This window comes from Balaenoptera musculus, chromosome 8, assembly GCF_009873245.2.
Source record: "Balaenoptera musculus isolate JJ_BM4_2016_0621 chromosome 8, mBalMus1.pri.v3, whole genome shotgun sequence".
Lineage (NCBI taxonomy): Eukaryota > Metazoa > Chordata > Mammalia > Artiodactyla > Balaenopteridae > Balaenoptera > Balaenoptera musculus.
Window position 1 is genome coordinate 90,171,127 of NC_045792.1, and position 9,949 is coordinate 90,181,075.

At 41.2% G+C, this 9,949-nt stretch overlaps 1 protein-coding gene across 2 annotated transcripts in view; it reads right to left on the reverse strand.

Annotated features, from left to right (window-relative positions):
- The window catches only part of LRRC4C (leucine rich repeat containing 4C), a 160,292-nt gene extending 157,885 nt beyond the window's left edge, over positions 1-2,407 (reverse strand). For both annotated transcript variants that reach the window (XM_036861046.1, XM_036861043.1), the window contains exon 1: positions 1,698-2,407. The gene's annotated coding sequence lies outside the window, so the exon portion shown is untranslated. The remainder of the gene's footprint in view (positions 1-1,697) is intronic.
- Between the last annotated feature and the right edge of the window lie 7,542 nt (positions 2,408-9,949).

Genomic DNA, 9,949 nt, shown 5'->3' on the forward strand with positions numbered 1-9,949 from the left:
ATGATGTGAGTGAAAGAACAGGCTCAGATGCTTTTAGCAGGGAGTTTCTGGTTTCTATTATCATTCTCTCATATAAATCTAACTCCATGGTTCTTTAATGACTCTCCAGGGACCACCATTCACTGGATTAAATGAGCCCAATACCAAGAAGGGACCCAGGAGACTGTTGCCTTTCATCTCCTTTGGGATATGCCAGCGTTGTGGATCATTTTTTTTTTTTTCCAAATAGTATTGAAGTTAGGGTTATCTGAGCTCTTCTATTAACTAAAAAAAAAAGACTAAGAAGAGATATGAATGCTGGAGATGGGCTACCCATGAGGTCCAGAATGTCAGGAGTTTATTGCAAGCTCTCAGAATAAGTACCTTCCTTGACCCTTCTAGATAAAAATGGCAGCTGTGGGGAAAGAAGTAATCCTTCCACGTACGGCTGTTTCCCGTCCAGTTTGGATCCCAAACTGACTTTTGTCAGCTCTTCAGTGGCTTGTGTGAGTCACCTGTCTCATATGCTTTGGCCATTAACCAAAGAGTTATGACTTCTCCAGGCCTCAGTTTCCTTTTTTATTGGCATGAGATCTCTGGGGAATCTTCTGGCTCTAAAGTTATATGAGTCTATGATTCTGATAGAAGGCCCTGGAGAGAAAACAGAAGACTGAGAGGCAGAGCTCTGTTCAAACACAAAACTAAAGAAAAGCCAGCTCCATGATCCTGGCAGCAATGGGGGAAGAGATTCAAAGAGGGGCGATGATCTTATAGGCCCTCAGGCTCTCTAAGCATTTTCAACTTTTTAAAAAATTTTTCTTTAGCGGCTTCTTTCCCCCAAGACAAAGCTGGCATAGGAGAAGCAGTGAGGCTCAACCCACAGACCTTTATCTAAGTTACCACAGGACACTAGATTTCTGCCTTTTTTTTAAAGAGCTCTGAACTGTTATTGCGGGGAAAACTGAAGGCAACTGGCAAAACTGAAGGCGACTAACTGCCCAGGGCACCTACATGGACAGCCTCTCTGTTACCCAGGGAAGTGGTTAGAAGGGGGTGGGGTTGAAAAGCCGTGGGTCCTCCTCTCATTCTTAGCACTGGTGAGAATCTAGGTAACCTAATCTCAAGACCACCACTTTCCAGACTCTGTGTGCAAGAGAGATTGGGGATAGTGCATCCACAGCTCTCCACCACTTCCTCCCCCGTCCCACTCTCCCTCCCTCCACCCACTCGCCGGCCAGAAGCCATCCTTCATCTGGTTGGTTTATTATCATGTTTTCGTGTTAATGCATTTCTGTTGATCTGCGATGTCAGGTTGGATAATGAAATTTAAATTGGGTCCCTTCGATTTCCAATGGCTAAACATTTGTGAATCTAACTCCGGGGCTGCCATGCAACTTAAACACATTCTAGAGTGTTGATCACACAGCACGAGGCACCCCACACTGCAGCGGCTTTCTTGGGGAAATTTTTTTCTCCAGATGGACATTTGCAAAGGCATTTGCCCGGGATGCAGACAACCTGCATCATTATAGCAAACCGGCTTATCAGTGAGCACGGCCTGATGGAGCAAATGCGTGGGCCACCTTCTCCCTGTTTTCTGGTCCCCACAGCCAGGTCTTTAAAAACCAACTCCGGGGGTAAAGGGATAAAGGGACCAGGAATGCTAAATTAATGGACATTTTCTTCACCAATAAATAGGAAAAAAAAGGATCACTCACTGTATTTCAGACTGATCACAGCAACATCCAGATGGAAATCCAGGTGGTTAAGAACAAGCGGAAAAATGCATGATCTTGACCCCAGAAAGAAAAAAAAAGGGGGGGGGGAGGAGGTTGATGAAGAAAAATCCAACTGCAATTATCCATCAATTTTACTCAACATAGGCACAAATCCAACTGTGCTCTGCTGGCTTCTCTTCCCCAATCAATGCCTCATTCTGCCGCGGTCAACTTTTCTTCTCCGAAATTTCTTTGCAGATGTATTATTAATTCCCTCTCCTCTTGTGGGAAATTCAAAAAGAAAAGAAAACACCACCATATCAAGTCTTTACTTTCCTAAAAAAAGCCCCAAACTTTTCATTCCAAAAATATCTCCTTGGCTTACTTTCTCCTTTACAGAAAAAAATGAACATACTTTTCCTTTGAGGATCCTCGTTTCTCCATTTCCAATCATCCTTTTGGGGAGGGGGAGGGCAGCTGTTTTATGATTATTTATTTGTCAGAACACACCAACCCCCGCGGGTCTGACACTGGTTTATTTCATTTTCCAATGCTCCCTGTGTGCACATATACACATTTGTGTTAAGATCCAGGTGTCACAAGAAAAAGCTTCGTTCTTCCTTCTCTCTTGCACAATCAGTTTATCCACTGCGTTCGGTTCCAGGAGAGAGCTGCGTCCCGCATCGTTCATTTTCGCAACGCACCCAACAGCCACCGCCACCAAAAAAAAAAAAAAAAAAAGAAAAAAAGAAAAAGTCTCCTTTTACATCGCCGATTCCTCTCCCCAGCCCCGACCTCGAAGAATTTGGGGATCAACTCCCCCCAATCGCCGCCCTTCCGGCCGGCCCCTTCTCCAAAGATCTGATTAGATTTCTCATCACAACCCAGTGCGCAATTGGATTTTTGATTTCAGCCACCCGGCCAGCCACCTTCCCCTCTCCCTCCAAACTCTCTGTTATATCCTGTCTCCTTCCCTCCACCGCCTCTGCAATTTCATAATCTCACGTTAAATGGAGTGCGGGGGGGCGGGGACGGGGGCGGGGGCGGAGGTAGTGAAGGAAAATTTCAAGGCTCCGTCAGCTGTCAAGAAGAAATCCATTCCTCCCCCCGCTACTTCTTTTTTTTCTTTAAGGCTCGGGGTGGCTTGCGCTTCCTCTGTCCCCGCCCCCACCCCTAGCACCCGGTCCAGATCCTCCAGGTGTAGGAGAACTCCAGGATCAGGGCCGGGATCACGGGGGAGACGCGTGACGCGGTCCCTCGCCGGCGGCCCCTGCCAGCCACCGGGTCCCCTTCTCCTCCATCAGCGGGCAGCGGATCCTGGGGGCGCCGCGATGAAAGAAGTTCAAATTGGGCTTTTATTTCAAATGGGAGGGTAAGTGAGGGGCTCGACGGGGTGTTTTGTTAGGCAAATAAAAAAATAATAATAAGGAAAGAAGATACAAAATAGAACATGGAAAGAAGGAGGTAAAAGAAAAAAAAAATCCTAGTCCGCTGGCTCCTCTCATCCTTCTCGTGAATGAAACTGCAGCTTTGATCTCATTTCCAGCTGCGTCGGGTACATTCTGGAGCCACAAGTTGTCGCTACTCTTCGCGCAGACCTTCCAGACGCCGGCTAGTCCCTCTCGCGAGGAGACCGTTCCCGGGAGCGCAGCTGCTCCGCGCCGTCTTTAGCGCCATCGCCCCGGCTCGCGCTCCCAGCGCGGCAGAAAGCCCGTTCCCCTTCCATCCACTTCGCTGGAACTCTCTCTTCCTCCCCAGCCCGCTCCTCTCTCCCTTCCTTTCCTCACCCAAAGAATAAATGCGCTCCCAGTGGCCGGCGGCAGTTCCTTTCTCTCGGCCAATGCCACGTCCTGACGGTTTGGGTCCTAGCTCCCCAAATCTCCTCTCGGACTGCGGTCCCCTTCCTCTTCTGCCCCTCTTTCTTTCCCTTTTTCTGCTTGTGATCAGTAAATACAATTACCCAATTACCTCCCATCATCTTAGCACTGATTGGTCAATGCATTAACACTTGAAGTCGGGGTGGAGGGGATTGGAGCCCCTGCGGTGTGGCACTGCTGCCACCTGGAGGGCAGAGCTAGAAACAGCTGTGTTTCAAAGCCACCCCATACTCAGAGGTTAGTAACGCGCAAAGAAACTCTGCGGTCGTGTGGAAGAAGTCATTTTTTGTTTTGTTTTGTTTCTCAAAGCCTGGCTGTGTTCATCCTGAAAGCCGGGAGTTGGAGCTACAAAGGGGAAGACATAGAAATCGAATCACCACTAGGATTCAAAAATATCAAACACACAAAGCTGTTGCTTTCAGATAGCTGGACAAGAGCCTCTTCCCTGCCTAGGCAAGCAGGCTGGTCACAAGGTAAGGATTAACACAGTACCGCTACCTAGGATAGACTAATCAGAAGAAATCTAGGAGGAGCTGAAATACTGCCAGGGAGGGAGCCTTGGTCCAGCAGGATAATCTCACCAGGAGGAAACACTGTAAAGGTGAAATAGGAGCCTTCAGCCTATGCAGTGTTGCAGTAAATTGGCCTGTTCAGTTTGTACAAGACATCCAGGACAGTTTGACAACTCAATTCCAACATCCCTTGCTCCTAGTTGTGGACTTTTCCACCAACTCATGTGGGGGGCGGGGGCAGGGGCGGGTGGCATATTTCAACTTCACTGGGTCTTAGAAAGATGGAAGGGCCTGCATAATAATATTATTAATAACATATTTATGTTGGTTTCTTTCTCCACTATACAATTGTCAGAGGCCCTTTCTCTAAGCTGTACTTACTCATTTTATACCATTCAGGTATGTGACCTTGAGACATGAAATGGATAAAATGAGGAATGATAATTCAAACAATAAAACATTATATATTTGGGGGAGGAAGGCAAATAAATATTTATCTGTTTCAAGTTGCATAATCGATCTCTATGCTGATTTACTACACTTTTGAGAGATCAGAATATGTACTTGGTTTGAAAATAGTTTTAAATAGGCTGTATGCTACTCTATTAAAGCACATTATATACTTGAGATTTGAGTCTTTATGTTACAAATCATAATGAGAAGTGACATTCAACAAAAGGGAGAAAATTTTTACTGAGGGAACATTAGAGGCATATCCAAGTTCACACCAAATGTTCTTTTAGTTTTTTCCTGTTCTCTTTATAGTACATGGGTATTTCCTCATTTAAAGTTAAAAAATGAAAGGAACTACATCTATATATTTCTTTGGGTACTAAGCACATACTCTAATATGTATTTCAGATGTCAGCACCTGCAAGAGAAAAGGCCTTTCTTTACACATGGATTGTGATTTATTTAATTTCTCTGTCTTTTGGAGAACTTTGATGTAGTTATTGATTGCATCAAAATGTGAATTTGTTGAGGGGTAATGGCATTGCTTCTGTTTTTAAAAGAATGCTGTATTGATTAATTCAAAGCACTAGTGGGCAGTTGACTATAAGTTTAATTTGTCTTTTGAAGCTCTTACCCTTATATGCCAATTGCAGTTTATCAACTAACAAACCATTAAAAAGGGCTTTCACTAGCTGCTCTAGATAACGCCAAAGGAATCTACCTTCTGGTTCTGAAGTAAGCTAGAAGCCATTTGAAATGAAAATTTTCTTTTTAGGGACTTTGATAGCAAGGGCAAGGCCAGTGATTGTTTTTCAAAGCTGATTATTAGCTACCTACCAAACATCTTTAAAGCCTTTCAGAATGAATTAATCTATCAAACAAAGCAGCAGTGAAGTATCAGTGCTATTTAAACAAAAAGAAAAAGGAAAGTCTTCCCTTTCCTGTTTACCTACCCATTCAGCAGCTGGGATTTCTTTTCCCACACCAGTTGCCCAATCACACTGTATGACCTTGAATTAGCCATTTGGCTTTCATTGTTTGATTCAGACTCAACCTGTGTTTTGGGGGCATCCCTATGGCATGGTTGTCTTTTGCTGACTTCTCATATACATCACCTTATTTAAAACTCAAAACAACCCCCTGAGAGATTTTTAAAGATGGGGAAAGTGATGCTAAAGCCACATATTTGGTAAATATGTCTTGTTAAGACATAGACAAGTCTTGAACCTAGATCTACTCAATTCCAATTCTTCCAGTTTTGCTACAGTTTCTGGGTTTGGGAAGCATGGGGAATACATCTAAGACAGTCATAGACGTGCAGACTGTCATAGCATAGTCATGATCAGCCCTGAATCCCAGAGATGAATTTGTAACCCTACGGGTGAAATGAAATTGACACATTTGTCACTGAATGATCTTACTCAAAGAGAATTGAAATAAGTAGTCAACAAGCTAACTGTCATACAAATGTACACGCAAACTAAATTGTTAAATAATGACATAAATATAGATACTTATTCAGTAGGAGTGTCAGGTACTGTCAACAATGACAGCATATGTGTTTAAGTAAAATTCTTTGCAAAAGTTCTTTTAGAGGAAATAATTGCCCAAAGACTAACGGATTGTTCATGTTGTCACACTTCCAATTAGCCCATTTGGTTACCCAAAGCATGGGCAGGACGGATGCCATTAAAATGAGATGACTTGGGAGAAGAAGGGCACAGTGCTAATGTCACAGGTTTGTTCTATGGACATTGAGAATTCTATGTTTGTGATCCTCTCCTGATTTGTAGGCATTTGGGTGGGGAAACAAAATTATGTTATTTCACTGTGTGCTGATGACTCTACCTGGTATAATCTTTAGCAAACAGCAGAGGACAGAATCTTGTAATCAGAAGTACAAAATAACAAACAGAACGAGCTCCGTAACTTTGCTTTGCAAATAGAGAAAATTTGGATGCAGCTATTGCGTTTATTAATTTGATTTAACAGGCTGTAGGCTAGTCTAGTCAAGCACAACACATACTTAAGATTTGAGTGTTTACATTACCAATTCTGGGAATAGACATTCCCTTTTCACTTCCAGCACTATTAAAAGGGACCAGGATGTCCTGTGGGATAATCGTATCAAGCTTGCCTCTAAAGTCAAGCATAATGAATGATGGCATGTGAATTAACTTCATTAGACCAACTTCTTTTGAAGACTACTTTAATGATCAAATGCCATATTTAGTAGGAACTTACTACATCTGTTATGTTAGACAATATTCCAAGAATGTTGTATTTCAGAATTAGAAGATATCCTAATAGTCATCTATTCTTTGTTCCTTGAAATATAGATGAAGACACCAAAAGAGAAGATTTGCAAATTTATGGTTTTTTAAAGTATCTCCTCTACTACCCCTCCACCCAGTTCCCACCCTATATAGTCTTACTTTACTGTGCCCTCATGCTTTCAAAATTTTTAAATAATAACTAGCACTTAATGATAGCTTATGAGTGCCAAGTACAGCTCTAAGTATGTGGTAGATGTCAGTGCAGACAATCCTCCCAACAATTTAATGAAGTAGGTACAATTACCATCCCATTTTATAGATAATGCAAATGGAATTGTGGTTAAGTAAGGGCACCCAGCTAGGAAGTGACAGAAGCAAGATTTTCAACGCAGGTTATTTTGCTTCAGAGATCATGGTTTTAATGAATATTTCCTATTATTACTTATTGCATTGAATGCAAATCATTTGTTCATGTCTACATTCCCACCAAACCATGGTCGATTTCATGAGAGCATTTTTTTTGTATTTCTAATACTGTGCACATAGTTGAATGAATGAATGTCTAAAATTAAGATATTAGGAAATGTCTACATTTTTGTTTCTTAGTGACTATTCTTTTTACTGTGGTACATAAAATGTTAGAAATAGGAGATACTTAGTGCAATTATTAAATAGAAAAACTAAGAAAGCATGCCACCGAATAAAATAATTTAATTGGAGATTTATAACTTCTATATCACTTAGCTATTGCTGCATGATAAACCATTCCAAAATTGGTAGCTGAAAACACTAATTATTAATTGTTTCTCATGAATCTACAGGTCAGTCAGGGATTGGTTAAGTGGCTCTTCTGATCTTGGCTGTGTTCACTGATAGCTGATCTAGAATGGTCTCAGCTACAGTCACTGGGACAACTCAACTTCAGTCTATGTGTATCTTCCTTCGTCAACTTAACCCAAGCAAATTTCTTGGCAAAAGCAGAAGTACAAGGGAGCAAGCAGAATGCACTTTTTCAAGTTTCTGTATGAATCAAATCTGCTGACTTCCCACTGGCTACAGTAAATCACTTGGTACCCATCATCAAGGAATGGAGCAGATCATGCCACCTACAGTGGGAGGCAGCTGTAAAGTTACATGACAAAAGAGTGAAGAATCAGAGTCATCATCACAATCAACCACAAACTTCTGTCCTTTACAAATAGCAAATTTCCTTACTGATTACTGGGGTTTGCAGGAAAGAAATTCTCTGCATTCAGTCAGTCACTTGTTTATTTTGAGAGATGAGTACTAACCTCCCATTATGTGCCAGGTATTATGGAAGTTATCACTGCCTCCTCTGACGGCCTTCACTTTCCTGATCACATCTGTTGATGCTAATTCAGGAATGGCTCATACATCTGCCTTGTTCTCTCACTGTATTACTTTACTAAGACCATTCTCAAGTTCCTCTGCGGTCTCTTTGCACTAGCCTTTCTTCTTATCCATTCCATCCCCTCCCTAGTACCCACTAGCTTCTGAAAAAGAAAACAAAACAAAACAAAAACTAATGAGAAAGTTTAAAGGAAGAAACAATAAAGGAAAAATATGTATAATAACAAAAAACACAATACTGGGAAAACTTTTCGCAATGCATAGAACAAAGGATTCATATTCTAAATCATAAATAGTTCTTAGGAATAGCTTTTAGGAATAAATGAGAAAACCACAGATGTCCTTCCAGATAAGTGGTAAAAAATGCATTACTAATCAATTTACAGAAGTACTGGAATTGAACACTGATTGGTACCCATATTACTTAGCACAGTGCCTGGTCCTTTGGCATCCAAATACATTTTGATTAAATGGATGAATAAACAGTTTACTTGGTGGTGGCAGGAAAGTGGGTAGGTAATAAGTATGCTAATTACAAGCAATGGTGATATAAGATCTGGTCAGAATTTTACCAGAAATAAGTGTAAAGAGCTGAGGCAGCAGAGGAGGCAGTACCCACCTCTCCATAAGGGCAGTCCCAGAGGACTTCACATAAGAAAACTACATGTGTTCAAAGCTTCATGAATGTTAGTCTACAGCTGATGAGTGCAGAACTGCCTGTTTTGTAGCCAGAGGACAGAGAATGAGGTTCATTCTAAGAAAAATGGCCCAAAGATTGGCAGGGCTCAAGCTTAGCTAAATGATATACTCAGTTATGGAGGGGTGATCAGACTATTAGATGCCATGTAGAGATCAAGAGAGTTGAGATTTTAAAGGTAGTCTTAGAATGTTCTTTCTAGGAGTGTATCAAGATGTCTGAGAAGGAAGGGCATGAGTGAAGGGGGAATATCTTGAGGGAGAATACTTCCTTTCTCATACCACCCTAGGCAACATGACACATTCTAGGACTAACTTAAAGTAAAAAGAAGAAAGCTTAAATAAACAACTGTATGACAATTTGGCAACCAATTCTAAATCAATTTAGACCAAATTACATTTTAGAAATCTTGTTTTTTAAATTTTATATTGGGGTGTATTTGATTTACATTGTTGTGTTAGTTTCAGGTGTACAGGAAAGATTCAGTTATACATGTACATATATCTATTTTTTTCAGACTCTTTTCCCATATATAGGTTATTACAGAATACTGAGTAGAGTTTCCTGTGCTATACAGTAGGTCCTTGTTGATTATCTATCTATTTTATATATAGTAGTGTGTATATGTTAATCCCAAACGTCTAATTTATCCCTCCCCCTGCCACATTTCCCCTCTAGTAACTGTAAGTTTATTTTCTAAGTCTGTGAGTCTGTTTCTGTTATGTAAATAAGTTCATTTGTATCATATTTTTAGATTTTACATATAGGTGATATATGATATTTGTCTTTGTCTGACTTACATCACTTAGTATGATAATTTCTAGGTCCATCCCTGTTGCTGCAAATGGCATTATCTTTTTAAATGGTGACCCAAGCTCTTGTAGAACACAATCTCCTATATCAAATGTTTCTAAGAAAGGTGGTATTTGTGCAGAGAAACTGCATTCTGGCATCTTTGTACTGTCTAAATTAGGAGTCTTTGCACTGAGGAGAAAATTGTCCATAAAGGTATCTTTAAAACTCCACCAGGAGAGGGGACCTTCAACACGGTGGAGGAGTAAGATGT